Below are 15,427 nucleotides of genomic sequence, written 5' to 3'. Positions count from 1 at the left end.
ATTTCACATAGCTGTTAATTTCCCTGTATAGTAAATCCTGTCTAGTCTGGAGGACATGTATGCTAAAGAAGGCACCAATGGTTTGCACCACCAGAAAGCAAGCTCACATCTTGTAGCTATGAAAATCTGTATCAACATACGTTGGATCTCCTCTCCTATTTCGAGCGGTATGCTTAGGAGACACATTTTGGGATCCATGGGGAATTGAGAACCATGGCATATTCTGTGAAAGTCTCAATACCCCATCCCAGAGTTTGCCCACCTCGGGACATGCCCAGTACAGGTGGAAAAAAGTCCCCAGTGAACCACAACCTTTCCAACAATGATCACCCATAGAGGGGAACATTTTTCATTCTCGCTAGAATTAAGTACCATCTATATAACAATTTATATCCATTTTCTTTTATTAGAGCTGAGACGGATGCTCTGCTGAAGGCCATGAAACAGCTCTCCCATTCACTATCCTCCAAAATCTCTCCCAGGTCTGTCTCCCATGCCCATTATTATGTTAGTCTAGACAGACTTTTTAAGTCCTCCCGCCTGATCACAAAACCCAACAAAGAGTGTTTTGTGGGTTTTTTTGTTCTTTTTAATTACAAGCCTATCTTTTCTGCCCAAAAGTAGTGAACTAGCTGGTTATAATAGAAGCAGTCATCCATGGAAAGCTGGTAGACCTGATGCATCTTTTCAAAAGACCGTATCCCTTGACCATCCCATAACTGCTCCACCCTGGTGAGTCCCTTCCCAGTCTAAAGCGCTATTTCCCTTGTCTCTAAGCCCGGGCTAAACTTTTATTATATAGAAATGAGGTGTGATGGTATACCTCCAGCTATTCTCTCCATTTCCCCCCAACTTCCATGATCAATTAGAAAAGGGTGACAGTCCCCTAGCCCCCCTCCCGTAACCTGATCTCCAATGGAGGAGGCCCTGCCTCAGTTTGGGCTATATGTACCCATGATTTCTAGCCCGACTTAACATGCCATTGCAACAAGGCTCTCAACTGTGCGACTGCATAGTACCAAGACAAATTAGGGACTCCAAGCCCTCCCCTTAATGTCCCCTGATAGAGGACCTTACTGGACACCCTAGGTGGTCTTTGATTCCAAATGAAGTGCCAACATTTCAAAAGACCATCTGTCTGAAAGAAATCACAATAATGTGGTAAAATATTCATCTTACAGAAGAATAGTCACCCTTCCCAACCAGGAAAAACTCATCCTATCCCATCTATCCAAGTCTCTCTGAATCTCAGTCATCAGAGGTACATAGCTGACCCCCAAACAACTCCTCACACTTTGGACCAATTTTTACCCCCAAATATTTCACCCATTTCTTGGCCTGTTTTAAGGGAAGTGTGCCTCAAAATTCCACAAATTGCCGTTCAGAAATGGATATATTCAAAATCTCTGCCATGCACACCTACCAATTTCTAAACAGGGGTGGGAAAACGTTCATGGGTTGCAGCTGACCCTGCTGCTTGGCTTTTCTGCTCATCAGCCTGAAATGCCTGGAGCCCATTCTCTCTCCTGCCCCACCTGCACCCAAGTCTGCCTGTCCCCTTTTCTAGAAAACATCTTCGTCTGAGACTCTTATTCAAGGACTTTTCTCTGAATGAGAAGGTGGTTTTATTAAAATGGAGAGATATAGATTTAATTACTCACCTTTCCAAACCTCAGCTCAAGGGCAATTACATTCAGGTCCCATAGATTAATCCCAAGTAAGGCTTACAGTGCCACAAGTAGAGACGGGCTCTGATTAAGCTGGAAACCCAAAGAAGCAAGACCAAACTGCCAGCTTAAAAAAATCTGTCTCTCCTCTGCCACTTACTTGTAGAAGCATTAATAACACGTCACTTCAAGGATCCAAGGTAGACTTGGCATAAAACTCTGTACAGAGAAGCTGAGCCCACTACTGGTTTTCCACTCTCCAAATGCAACCGACTGAGATTTTCTTCTGATTTGCTGCTGTCTGTTTTTTTTGGTTTTTTTTTTTACTCAGAGTCAGAGATAATAAAACTGCATTCTTTAATTGAAATACGCCAGGGATGAGGCCTCTGTTAATCCCACTGAGTTATAAATCATTTGCATGAGTCTAAGTAGACCTCATGTGACCCATGTTTATATGATGGAGTCCAGGGAAAATCAAACCCTCTTCTCCGCAGTTAGTCATATTTAGTCAAGAGAACAGCAATAAGCTTAATTAGTGCTCCATTTGGTGAGAGAAATGAAAACTACAGTAGCTACCACTGTTTATACTACTACCAGTTGTAGGTTGTATTAATACAACAACATGGTGGAACAGTGCTAATGAAAATGTGTTTTTATTTTCTTGGTAGATTTAAGAGCACGATCAATTCTAGGCATAAACATTTCACACTCTGCTGGTTCACATTGGATAAAGTTTTGTTTCAGATCTGGTATGGCATGAGCAGCTAGGGAAACTAAACCCCACAGTGATTAAGCCATTTTGAACTGTTGATCTATTTACTAACGTGTATGGTGACTGCGCTTTCCTTTGGTACCTTGTTCATGGAAGTTTCTTCATCTTTCTATGAGCTGTTTTTGGAACAATTAAGTCAGCAAGGGCACCTATTATTCTGCATAATTTTGCTTCCTAGCATTTGTGCTGGGGAATAAGTCTGGTGGTGATAGCAGGGAACGGAGTCAGGTTACCAGGGTTGTGAGTTCAAATTCCTAAAGCATATCAGAGTATTTATTTAGATTTTTCTATTCTGATTTTTGGCACTTCAAAGGGGTACATCAAAGTGGATTACATTCAGGTAATAGGTATTTCCCTACCCCCGCAGGGCTTCCACTCTAATTTTGTTCCTGAGACAACGGACAAATCATCTAATCTCTTCAATTTGACTAACCTTACAAAGCACTAATAATGATATTTCCTCCTCCTCTCTCATCTTTGGAAACTATTGTGTACTGTGCAGATGAAGCATTAGCACTGCTAGGTAGACCTTAGATCCAGAGACAGTGGCTTGTGCATTTTCTGAAGCACTGTAATTACAAAGTGTATTGCACCTACAAAGTCATATTTTCTGCAAAGATGCTTTATGAATCTGCAATTTTGTGAATGGACTTTGCAGCGCTGAAAAATTAAGCTAAACTTTCGTACTCAAATTGCTTTGAGAGTGCAAGAGCCTTAAAGCGATCTTATATTAGGATATCCTTAAGCAGAGGGCCTCTATGGAGTTGGTGTTTCCACAGGGGTTGTTCTGCACATAACCACCACAGAAATGAGCTTCAATCTAATTTTTTTTTCTTACCTAGCAATTTCCTCCTCCTCTTCCTTTAGGTTTCCAGCTTTGTTGGAGTCAGGGCTGCCATCTGATGCTGTAAACCTTCAGTCACAACTACCCAGTTAACCTATTTTATATCCCCACCCCAAATCACTTAGCCCAATCATTACATTAAGAGTTGGGGGGGTGGCAATATAACAGGGCTTCTTCCTGAACCCTGCGATCATGGGCCCTAAATTTAGTCATTGCCTCTACAGCAACCCCAGCCAATCCAAGGAGAGGATGACTTGCACCAGGAATCAAATCCACATTCAGTCACATAAGCAACTGAGCCTGCCCATAGCACATAAGCACATTGTTCTGTGTGTGTTGTACCCAGGACTGATATAGAAAAGATGACCTTTTTTTCATGTCTCTTGAGATGAAAACATTGTTAATTTGGCTCTCTAGTCTTCTGTTCACTGCAGGTTTAAGATTTTGGTTAGAAGTGGGATGCACTGCAGCTTTGCAATAATCATTTGTTAACTGGATGACTTTTTATAATACAGTTACAAACAGCTTACAATTCCCACCCCTTCCTGTTATTCCATTCTTTTTCTGTGCTTTCCCCACTCTCTCCTTCTCACTTGATTTTTGTCTTCTCTGTCACTTTCCATTCAGTTGGAGGTTTGCCACTATCTGGAGGATACGATCTTTATTTCTGTGCTCTAATAGAGATCCTATCATCTTCAATATGCAGCCCTTAACCACAGGTTATGATCTGGTTGAAAAGAAGACGTCACAGCTGGAAATGAGTCTGTCTCTTAATCATCATCTGATAGATTTATGATTAGCTTATTCCCAGCCCTTAGGTAGTCTGTTTTTGGTTAATACCCACTCCTACTTCCTAATATATGAAAGGAGTGCCTTTAAACACAAACCTTCACCATCTGTGGTAGAAGCTGGTTTATGTATTCCCTTCTTCCCCCTCCAATGTAAAAGTACATTCAATCTTACTCTCTTAAAGTTTCTTTAGCTATAAGCCATAATGCTCTTTTTTTAAAATAAGTCCTAAGTGCATTAAGTGTTGTGACTGAAGTCTGAATCCAAAAATAAGTCTGTTTGCCCAGAAAGGTGAAGGTTTGGCAGGCTTAAGGTTTTTCCTTTTTTTTTGGCTTATAAGATTCACTTTACAGCTTCTTTAAATATTAGGACTGCATATTTCAGGATTCTGCTCATTAAAAGTGCTTTTAGATGGAGGAGTAGCCTAGTGGTTAGAGCAGTGGGCTATGAACCAGGAGGGCCAGGGTCAAGTCCCACTGTCACTCCTTGTGACCTTGGGTAAGTCACTTTACCCTCCATTGCCTCAAAGTACAAACTAAGGGCATGATGAATCCTGCGAAAAAAGGGAGCGGGCCCTGCGGTGCTGCAGCCTTTCACACAATAGCGCCACCGTAAAAGGTGGTGCTATTCGCCATGCTACTGCCGGCGAGAATGTTCTTCACATTATCACCAGCAGCGCTGCCGCAGTAGACTCCTCTCCCTCCCCGCCATGACTCCTCCCCTCCCGGTCATTTACATCCTATCGCACAAAATAACCCCTTAGATTGTAAACCTACTGGGGATAGGGAAAAACCATTCAGTATCTGAATGTAATCCGCTTTGAAGTGCTGAAAAAAGTGGAAAAGCGGAAGATAATAATCAAATAATGCCTCCTACATTGTATTCTGTGTACAGTATTGATGTACAGCGGAATGGCAATCAACTAGCTTTGCTTCCTTGCAGGATCACAGGAGTTTACTTCTTGTAATATTGTCTAGGGAAGGCAATGTGGTTTAATAATTATCCCCATAACGACTGCTGAGTTCCAGTCCTAGCTTATTACTGTGGGCAAGTTATTTACTTACCAGTGTGGTCAGGTTTAAGTTTTCTTCCGCTACAAGCCATACATTTGTAAAGTTCAAGCTTTCCGTAAATGTTAACAGAATACTGGCATTCTGGCTTAGAGATTGCAATAAGCAGTGCTTTTACTTGCAAGGATGTTGCACACTAAAGGCTTCAGTTCCGAGAATCTGTATGTCAATTTCATTCCAAGTTCTGAATCTTCGGGCAATTCAGTCTAATAACAGACAGACAAATGCTTAAGTATAAGTATTCATAGAATCTGCCACTTATCAACTGGACATCTCCAACATGATGGCAGATTGACTCCGCAGAGTGTTTTCAGCCATGAAGGTCTCTACAGCAATCAGTGCCTGACAAACTCTTCAGCTTATGGGGTGGTGACCGGTTGGCATCACAGCAGAGCTCACAAACTAAATCAATTTTGCTCATTTCTACTGAGTGATCCCTGATGCTTGGCTCTTTGACTGTGAACAAAGCCTCTTGTACACATTTCCACTGTTGCCACTTATTGCCATAACAGTGCAGAAGGTTCTTCAGGATTGCTCAATTAATCCTCATAGCCCCAGCATGTCCCAGACAGTTCTGGTATGCATCATCTCATACAACTTTTCCAGCAATCCTCCTACACATCTGGCAAATAGACCCTGTGCTGTTTGATTCAAGAAGATGAGACATTGTACCATCCCAACCTTTCAGCCCTCAACCTCAGTTGATGGAGGGATCTTCATTTACCTACATAAACTGTGGCATACTGGTCCTCGTCTAGGAAATTATGCCTTCAAATGTTACAAGTAGTCCAAATGGTGTTATCAAAATACTTTGCAACCCATTTTCAAGTGAGCCTAAGCATTTGCTGAAATACTTGTTCCACCTTTCTGACTCAAGCCTCTCCACCTCTTCTCTACGAGTGCACTTCAGCAATATAGCGGCTTACTATACTAAAGTAGATATCAAACCTATCTCTACCAATCTCCTGATATTTTGTTTCATGAAAGGTCTATGGCATGTCGAACTCCTGGTACAAAAGCCACTTGTTCCATGGGACCTGAATGTAGTCCTTTTCCCAACTAATGAAGCCTCTTTTTGAGTCATTGGAATCAGATTCTCTAAAATACTTGACATGGAAAGCGGTGTTCCTTATCGCAATGACTAGAAGAGCTGACAAACTCTAAGTTCTTGTCCACGATCCTTCATATATATATATTTTGCTTCCACAACAGGGTGGTTTCTCATACTCGCCTGAATTTCTCCTGAAGGTTGGCTTGGGAGACCTGTGTGCATAACATGCATTTGCACCGGGAGGCCACCTGGGGGATGGCTGCAGCAGGAGAGGCCCAACCTGCCAGTGTCTGACAATAAGAGGCTGCAGGGTTTCTCTAATGTGTGTGCGCACCTACACACAAGTTTTTCCCATGGGAACGTACAGCTTCCGCTCCCTGCCCCCCAGTTCAGGAAGACCGCGGGGCTGTGTGGATCTCATCCCCTGCAGCCCAAAGAGAAGAGGAGGCTATGGTTGTGTATGAGAGCTTATATATATGTGTGTGTGTGTGAGAGAGAGCTTGTGGGTGTGTGCCTGTGAAAGACTATGTGCCACATAGAGACCTCTCACAGGCATAAATGTATCTGGAAGGAGAGAGGAGTGTGTGTGTGAGAAGAATAGGCATTATATGAGGGAGGGAGTGTGTGAGAGAATGAATGTTAGTGTGTGAGAGAGATAGACAAGATAAAATTTGTGTGGCTCTATCTCCTCCAGTCCATGACAATCACAGGGTGCTGGAAATCAAAAGATCCCAGGTATGAGAGCAGGAAGATTTTTTTATATCTGTATAAGTTTTAATTAAGAACATAAGAATCGCCATACTAAGGGTACATCAGCCCAGTATCCTGCTTCCAATAGTGGGCCATCCAAGTCACAAGTACCTGGCAAATAACCAAACATTAAAAAAAATCTCCAGCTACTTACTTAAGATTAATAGCAGTTTATAGATTTTTTTTCTCTAGGAACTTATCCAAATCTTTTTTAAACCCAGTTACATTAACTGTTGTAACCACATTATCTGGCAATGAATTCCAGAGCTTAACTCTGTGCTGACTGAAAAGAATTTCTTCTTTGATTTGTTTTAAATGAGCTACTTGCTAGTTTCATGGAGTGCACCTTAGTCTTTCTATTTTCTGAGAGAGTACATAACCGATTTACATTAACTTTTCAAAGTCCTTTCATGATTTTGTAGACCTCTATCATATCCCTCCTCAGTCGCCTCTTCTCCAATTTGAGCAAGCCTAACTTCCATAGCCCTTCCTCATAGGGAGCCTTTCCATCCCCTTTTTCATTTTGGTAGCCCTTCTCTGCACTTTCTCCAGTGTAACTATATCTTTTTTTGAGATGTGGTGACCGAAATTGTACAACAGTATTCAAGATGTCTCACCATGGAGCGATACAGAGGCATTATGACATCCTCCTTTTTATTTGCCATTCCCTTCCTAATAATTCCTAACATTGTTTGCTTTTTTGATCGCCACAGCACATTGAGACGACGATTTCAATGTATTATCCACTATGACATCTAGATATCTTTCCTGGGTAGTAACTCCTAAGGTAGAACCTAACATCGTGTTAACTACAGCAAGGATTATTTTTCCCCTTATGCATCACTTTGCACTTGTTCACGTATATTTCATCTGCCATTTGGAAGCCCAGTCTTCCAGTCTCACAAGCTCCTCCTGCAATGTATCACAATCCACTTGAAATTTAACTACTCTGCATAATTGTGTGTCTCCTACAAATTTGTTACCTCACTCATCATACCCCTTTCCAGATCATCTAAAAATATATTAAAAAGCAAGGCTCTCAGTACAGATCGCTGAGGCACTCCACTGTTTACTTTCTCCACTGTGAAAACAGACCATTTAATCCTACTCTCTGTTTCTTGTCTTTTACCAGCTTGCAATCCACAAAAGGACATTGCCTCCTATCCCATGACTTTTCAGTTTCTTAGAAGTTTCTCGTGCAGGACTTTGTCGAACACCTTCTGAAAATCCAAATAAACCACATCTACTGGTTCACCTTTGTCCACATGTTTATTCACCTCTTCAAAAACAAAATGTAGGAGATTTGTGAGGCAGAACTTCCCTTTGGTGAATTCTTGCTGGCTGTATCCCATTAAACCATATCTCTCTAAATGTTTTGTGATTTTATTCTTTATAACAGTTTCCATGATTTTTCCTGGCACTGAAAACAGATTCACTGATCTATAGTTTCCTGGATCATATTGGGGTTATATTGGCTATCTTCCAATCTTCAGGTACAACAGATGATTTTAATAATAGGTTACAAATGAATTGAAATAGGTCTGAAATTTCTTTTTTTTTTTTAGTTCTTTCAGAACCTGGGGTTTATACCATCTGGTCCAGGTGATTTACTACTCTTCAGTTTATCAATCTGGTCTAACACATCTTCCAGATTCACCATGATTTGAATAATCACCCTTGAAAACCATTTCCGGAACAGTTATCTCCCCAACACCCCTTTCAGTAAACACAGAAGCAAAGAAATTATTTAATCATTCCATGATGGCCTTATCTTCCCTAAGTGCCCCTTTAACTCTTTGATCATCTAACGGTCCAACCAAATCCCCCTCATAGGCTTTCTGCTTCGGATATATTTTTAAAAGTTTTATTGTGAGTTTTTGCTTCTACAGCCAATTTCTTTTCAAATTCTCTCTCAGCCTGTCTTATCAATGGTTTTCATTTAACTTGCCAATGCTTACGCTTAATCCTATTTTGTTCTGATGGATCCTTCTTCCAATTTTTGAATGAAAATCTTATGGCTTAAATATCCTCTTTCACCTCACTTTTTAGCCATGCTGGCAATGGTTTGACCTTCCTTCCACCTTTCTTAATGCAAGGAATACATATGGACTATGTTTCTAGGATGGTATTTATTAACAACTAGCGGTACCCGGCCACGCGTTGCAGTGGCAGAGTCAGGTTCTTTACCCTCCCTCCCCCTTCCCCTTGCTCATTTACCTCAGTCACTCATCCTCCTCCCCCTTGGTCACTCACTCCCCCCTTCCCTCCCATCCCCTGTCCCCACTCCAACTCTCTCCCCTCACACTCACCTCTCCCCTCATTCTCCCTCCCCTCACACTCACCTCCCCCCTCAATTCTCCCTCCCCTCACTGTCACCTCTCCCCACCTACTGCCTACCCTTCAGATCAGAAAACCTTTGTCTTTCTATTTCTGTGGGAACCCCCCCACCCCAACCCCCCCAATCCCAACCTTTAAATCAAATAACCCCCCAACCCTCCTGCCCCCTCCCAATACCTGGAAATTAAAATTGTTGGGCTACATGTGGTCTGTCCCTGGGCGTCTATGCGCGTTATGTAGCCAATAGGGGAGTGCCTAACCAAATTTGCACTTCCAAATTTGTTTTGTGGTCTGGGGAGGGCTATTTTGGTGCATTCCCGAGATTGTGCAAGTTTAGTGTATGTATTTGTGTGTGAACCTCCCCCTTCCCCCAAAAAACAACCATATGAGAAAAGTTCTCTTAAACTAACCACCCACACTCTCCTGCCCCTCCCCCCCAGCCCTGCGAAAAACAGTAGCCCACCCCCCTGCCCCCCCCCAGAGTTGCTGAATGAATGAAACCTGCCCCCCCTCGTGACCCCTCCCCAAGATGTTCGCAATAAATTCATTACCACCCCCCACCCTCCAGACCCCCAAAGACCTAATAAAAATGTCAGCCGGTGGAGCGGACATTCAGGAGCGGTCCAGGAGCGATGTATTGGCGTTGGTCCGTCGGCTGTGAGCACTGAAACAGGTTCAGACGGCCCTTTGCCCTTACTATGTCAGTGGAGCAATGGCGGCAGTAGGTCCTCTGACATAGTAAGGGCAAAGGTCTGCCGGCTGCCAGTCCTGAAAATGGCACCGAGGGTCCCTCGCCCTTACTATGTCACATGGGCTACTGCTGCCATTGGTGTCCCCGAGTGGCATAGTAAGGGAAAGGGCCGTCGGCGCCATGTTGATTGCTGGTAGCTGACGGCCGTAGTGCAGGAGATGTGTCCCGGACCGGTCCTGGCTCCCCGCTGGAGCCTCCCGGACTTCTGTCAGGTTTTGTGTGTGCTGTGAGGGCCTGGGACGTAAATAAATTTGACATGTGTGTGGGGGGTGTGAGGAGGGTGGTGGGTGTATTTTATCTGTAAAGGAAATAGTTATCTTCTGGCAAAAAAAGTGCGCGAATGTGTTAAAATGGAAGTGAAACATGGACCTGGACTGGCGAAATGATTAGTGTAGTGTGTGTTAGTGGAAGGTGTAACAGATGGTGTTTACGTCTAGCAGATGTCGCTGTTTTCTTGAAACAATTTTTAAACCTATTTTCGCTGTCACAGGTGTGACATATCTGTAATGTAAGTACAGAAGAACCTTCCTGTATGCGAAATGAAGGTTGTGTCCAAATTTGAAAGCAATCGGTTCAGTGGTTTCTGAGATTAGCGATTTTGTCCAAACTATTTAACATTTTTATTTATATAGATGTCCATGCCTGTTGCACACTTTTTACCTTTGTTGCAGCACCTTTCAATTTTCAATTTTTCTTATTTTATCAAAGTTTCCCTTTTTAAAGTTTAGTGCTATAGCCATGGATTTACTTACTGTCCCACTTCCAGTCATTAATTCAAATTTGATCATCTCACCATCTTGACCAGATAGACGGTAGTATACTCCTATCACTATAGTCTTCCCCAACACGTAAGGGATTTCTACCCATAAAGATTCAATTGTGCATTTAGTCTCATGCAGGATCTTTATCCTGTTAGACTCTATACCATCCCGGACATAAAGCGCCACCCCACCACCAAGCTGCTCCTTTCTGTCATTTGAATATATTTTGTACCCTGGTATAGCACTGTCCCATTGGTTATCCTCTTTCCACCATGTCTCTGAGATGCCAATTAAGTCTATGTCATCATTCAATGCTGTACACTCTAATTCTCCCATCTTACTTCTTAGACTTCTGGCATGAATTAGCATACAAACATTTCAAAGTGTGTTTTTGGTTTGTATTAACATTCTGTTTTTCAGTTGTCAGGCATAAATTGGAGTCTTTTAGCTCAGGTTTAATTATAGATACTTGGATTTCTTTTGTGATTATTGGAACCTCACTGTTGGGCTGCCCTAATTCTAATGCATCATTAGTATTCTTTGAAGATACCTCCCTCCAAACTATGCACTGCTTAGTGACTGTTGGCTTTCCCCTTTGATTTACTTTAAAAGCTGCTCTATCTCCTTTTTAAAGGTTAGCACCAACAGCCTGGTTCTTCCCTGGTTAAGGTGGAGTCCATCCCTTTGGAAAAAGAGTCCCCCTTCCCCAAAAGGTTCCCCAGTTCCTAATAAAACTGAATCCCTCTTCCTTGCACCATTGTCTCATCCACACATTGAGACTCCGGAGCTCTACCTGCCTCTGGTGACCTGCGCGTGGAACAGGGAGCATTTCAGAGAATGCTACCCTGGAGGTTCTGGTTTTCAGCTTTCTACCTAAGAGCCTAAATTTGGCTTCCAGAACCTCCCTCCCACAATTTCCTGTGGTGTTGATGTCCACATGTACCATTATAGCTGGCTCCTCCCCAGCACTCTCTAAAATCCTATCTAGGTGACGCGTGAGGTCCACTACCTTTGCATCAGGAAGGCATGTTATCAGGCGATCCTTACACCCACCAGCCACCCAGCTGTCTACATTCCTATTAATCGAATCACCAACTATAATGGCTGACCTACCCCTTCCCTCCTGAGCAGTAGCTCTGGGAGACACATCCTTGGTGTGAGAGGACAGTGCATCACCTGGAGAACAGGTCCTTGCTACAGGATCATTTCCTGCTGCACCAAGTTGATGCTCTCTCATCATGAGACCTTCCTCCTCCAAGGCAGCACCAGGGCTGCCAGACTGGAGTTGGGACTTGGCTGTGATGTCCCTGAAGATCTAATCTGAGTGCAATTTGATGTTTCTGCTGTTTTGAAATATTTTGTTTGTTTGGGAAATATTAAACCATTTTATATTATTGGATTTTTCATTCATCTGATGTTTTGAAAATTTTTTTTGGTGTTTGAGAAATTTTGTATATTCTGTTTATTAATTGGTTTAAAATATGTATACTTTTTATGAATATGATTTTACTATTATGATTTATATTTCTTGATTTTATTATTTAATGTTTTGTCTCGGGGACAAAATTAGAGTGTAAGCCCTGTGGGGATAGGGAAGTACCTATCACTCCATCACTGCTCTCTACATTAATGGTGGGGGAGGAAGGGAAATAGAACCAAGAGCTAAAAGAAACAGATAAGTATGAGAGAAAAAATGTGTGAAGCTTGCTGGGCAGACTGGATGGGCCGTTTGGTCTTCTTCTGCCGTCATTTCTATGTTTCTATGTTTCTATATGTAATCCGCTTTGATGTACACTTTGAAGTGCCAAAAAGTGGAATATAAAGATAGAAATAAAATAAAAAAATATGAAGAATGACACTCTTTCTGTTTTTCCATTGTTGCTCTGTATATAGAGGCTGGCTTCTGGGTTCCAGTTCAGTTCTTCTCAACATGTTTTTATTTATTTGTTACACTTATAATCTGCAATATCCAACTTTGTTGATCTATGCAGCTTATAGTACAAAGCATGCATAAACTTTTATTCTACAACAAAAATGTTATACTATTTATACTTTCTGGTCTCTTTATTCTGTATTTTTTCAGGGTCTGTCTGTATTCTGCATATGTGACCAAGGTGAGGTATTTTGCTGACATGTAATTTCTGTGTAGGGTTCTATAGCAACCTGGCTTCTTGTGTTATCCTAATAGGAGGTGTATTGATGTTCTAGGGCCAGGTGTAATATATGCAGTGATGCCTTTTGCATAGATAAGGTTATTACTGTTTGAGTGCTGGCAGTTAGGATTGTTTTGGTATGGGAGTTTACTGTGCTGTAATGGTAATTCAATTTATTTATGGCTTTCTGAGGTCCAAGCCCACTCCCAGCAAGTCTAATTGCAAGTGTCTTTTTTGCAGTTTTCTGGCTGGTACATCAGCAGTGCATGTAAATATAATGTGCATATTATAAATGATATTTTTGCCTCAGAAGACTGTACTTTTAAATGTTTTTTCATGTAAAATGTTATATATGCATAATGTGTGTGTGTCTGTAGAGAATGTAGGAGTGTGTGTATATATGTGTTTGATGGTGGTAGTGCAGTGGCGTGTGTGCAAGGCTCTAAGGTTTGCCTAGGGTACCTAATACCCTTTCCTTGACCATGGGTTCCTTGAGGCGGAAGAGGTGGGGTGGGCAGATGTCAGTTTTTAAAACTATAGATTGCTGGAGGGACCTGGGCTTTTTTTTTTTTTTTTGACAGGCCTGGGACAGAGATTAAATGAATTGGGGAGGGGGGTAGCACATGACAGCAAAAAAGCTATCACCAACCCTGTCTTGGCTTTCCATATCAATCATTATATGCCTACTTTTTTTTTTTTTCCTAGGTCCCATGCACATAAGGATGAACAAGCCCTAGATAAGGCCCTTTTGCAATCCAGAGTTAACGAAATAAAAGAAACAATCTCAGCCACATTATAAAACCTCCCAGCTGTTTGTCTCATATGATCCCGACAGACTAGAAGTAACAGTTGCCAGTTGTACCTTGTCTAACTAGCTTACTGAGTTCATTCACCACTGCCTCACCTTAGCAGTTCTGCAAATCACAAACTCTGTGAAGGCTCATCAGGTGAGAGCCATGGCTGCTTCCCTTGCACATCTTTGAGAAGTATCTATTGAAAATGTTTGGAAAGCTGCAACTTGTTCTGCTGTTCCTACCTTTATGTCCCACTTATGTCTTGATAATTTTGCAAATCTGGTGTCGCTGTAGTCCACTCTCCATGGTGGGACCAGGTTACTTACTAAGTAAATGCTCCGCTGCAACCCTCAGCTTGAGACTCTCCATCTGTAATGGTTAATTCAGCCTACTTATTGATGGGAAAAAGAAAGTTTTCTTACTGTAAACAGTGTTTTCTGTAGATAAGATGAGTAAGCCATGGAATACCCACCTGCCTCGCTAGAGAGTCAACATAGCTAGACTAGCTTTGGTATAGACTGAGGATACTCACGTAGGAATGCCCATGCAGGAACTCCTGCACATGCTCAGTAGAGCTCAAAGCTCTACCAGCTTGGAGACAAGTCTGTTTGGTGCCGCCACATGACATCATCCACAACGGAAAAACTATTTAGGATAAGCATATTTGCGTTTATTGTTTCAAATAAAACAAAAAAGTATAAAACAAAATTCTGTGTTGCGATCCCGGGCTGTGCCCCGGGAACCCCACTCACCACAAGGCCTGCCCCGACCGCGGGAGCTCCCCTCTGGCCGTCCAGGCCCGAGACGCAGCCTACCGCGGCATCTTCCCTGCGAGGGAGATGCCGCAGATTAGGCGGGGCTAGCAGCCTGGTTCCTGCTGCTGTGTCTTGCTTCAGTTCCAGCCGGGTTCCTGCCTCGGTATCCTGCTTCTGTTCGAACCTGGTTCCTGCAACTGTGTCTTGCTTCAGTTCCTGCCTGGTTCCAGCTTCCGTGCCTTGCCTCAGTTCTAGCCAAGATACCTGCTTGATCCTGGTTCACCTTCTCAGCGTCCTTACTCGCCTAAGTCCCAGCGGCCGGACTCCTACGGGCTCCTCCCAGGAGAGACTCGGCATCCAGTGTGAAAACACCTCTTCAGTTCTCCTAGCCCTAATCCCTCGACTCCCACAGGCTCCTCCTGGGGAGTACGGGCTCCCGGTGTGAAGGCCACCTCCTTCACCCAGCCTGGTGTCCGCCTCCCGGCCTGCTCCCCCTCCTTCGGAGACAATAGTCCACCTTACCATAGTCTCCGGCAGGCCGGCCCAAGGGTCCACCAAACAGTCTAATCACAACAGATTTATATATATTTTTTAATGCAGGGGAGAGGAAAAAGAGAGAAGGATGTTTTTTTTTTAAATGACCAACTGGTGGCTGATTGGATGGGGAGGGAAAGACAGAGAATAGGATTTTTTTTTTGGTGATCAACTGAGAAGGAAGTATTTTTATTTCTTCTCTGATGACAATTCTGTTTAACTGGGAGAGAGAGAAGTCGGGGGAAAGCTTTTTTAATAAGAGCAATGTTTTTAAAGACAATGTTCTTAAACTGGCTAGTTACTTTCTTAAAATGACAGCCTGACATGTTTCTACCCTGTGATCATACTTTATTAATCTGACAAATGGGAAGAACTTCCAATAATCCACCTGAATGATCA

The sequence above is a fragment of the Rhinatrema bivittatum genome, chromosome 8, assembly GCF_901001135.1.
Source record: "Rhinatrema bivittatum chromosome 8, aRhiBiv1.1, whole genome shotgun sequence".
Taxonomy (NCBI): domain Eukaryota; kingdom Metazoa; phylum Chordata; class Amphibia; order Gymnophiona; family Rhinatrematidae; genus Rhinatrema; species Rhinatrema bivittatum.
The sequence above is the reverse complement of the archived record's forward strand: the minus strand, read 5'-3'. Positions refer to the sequence as shown.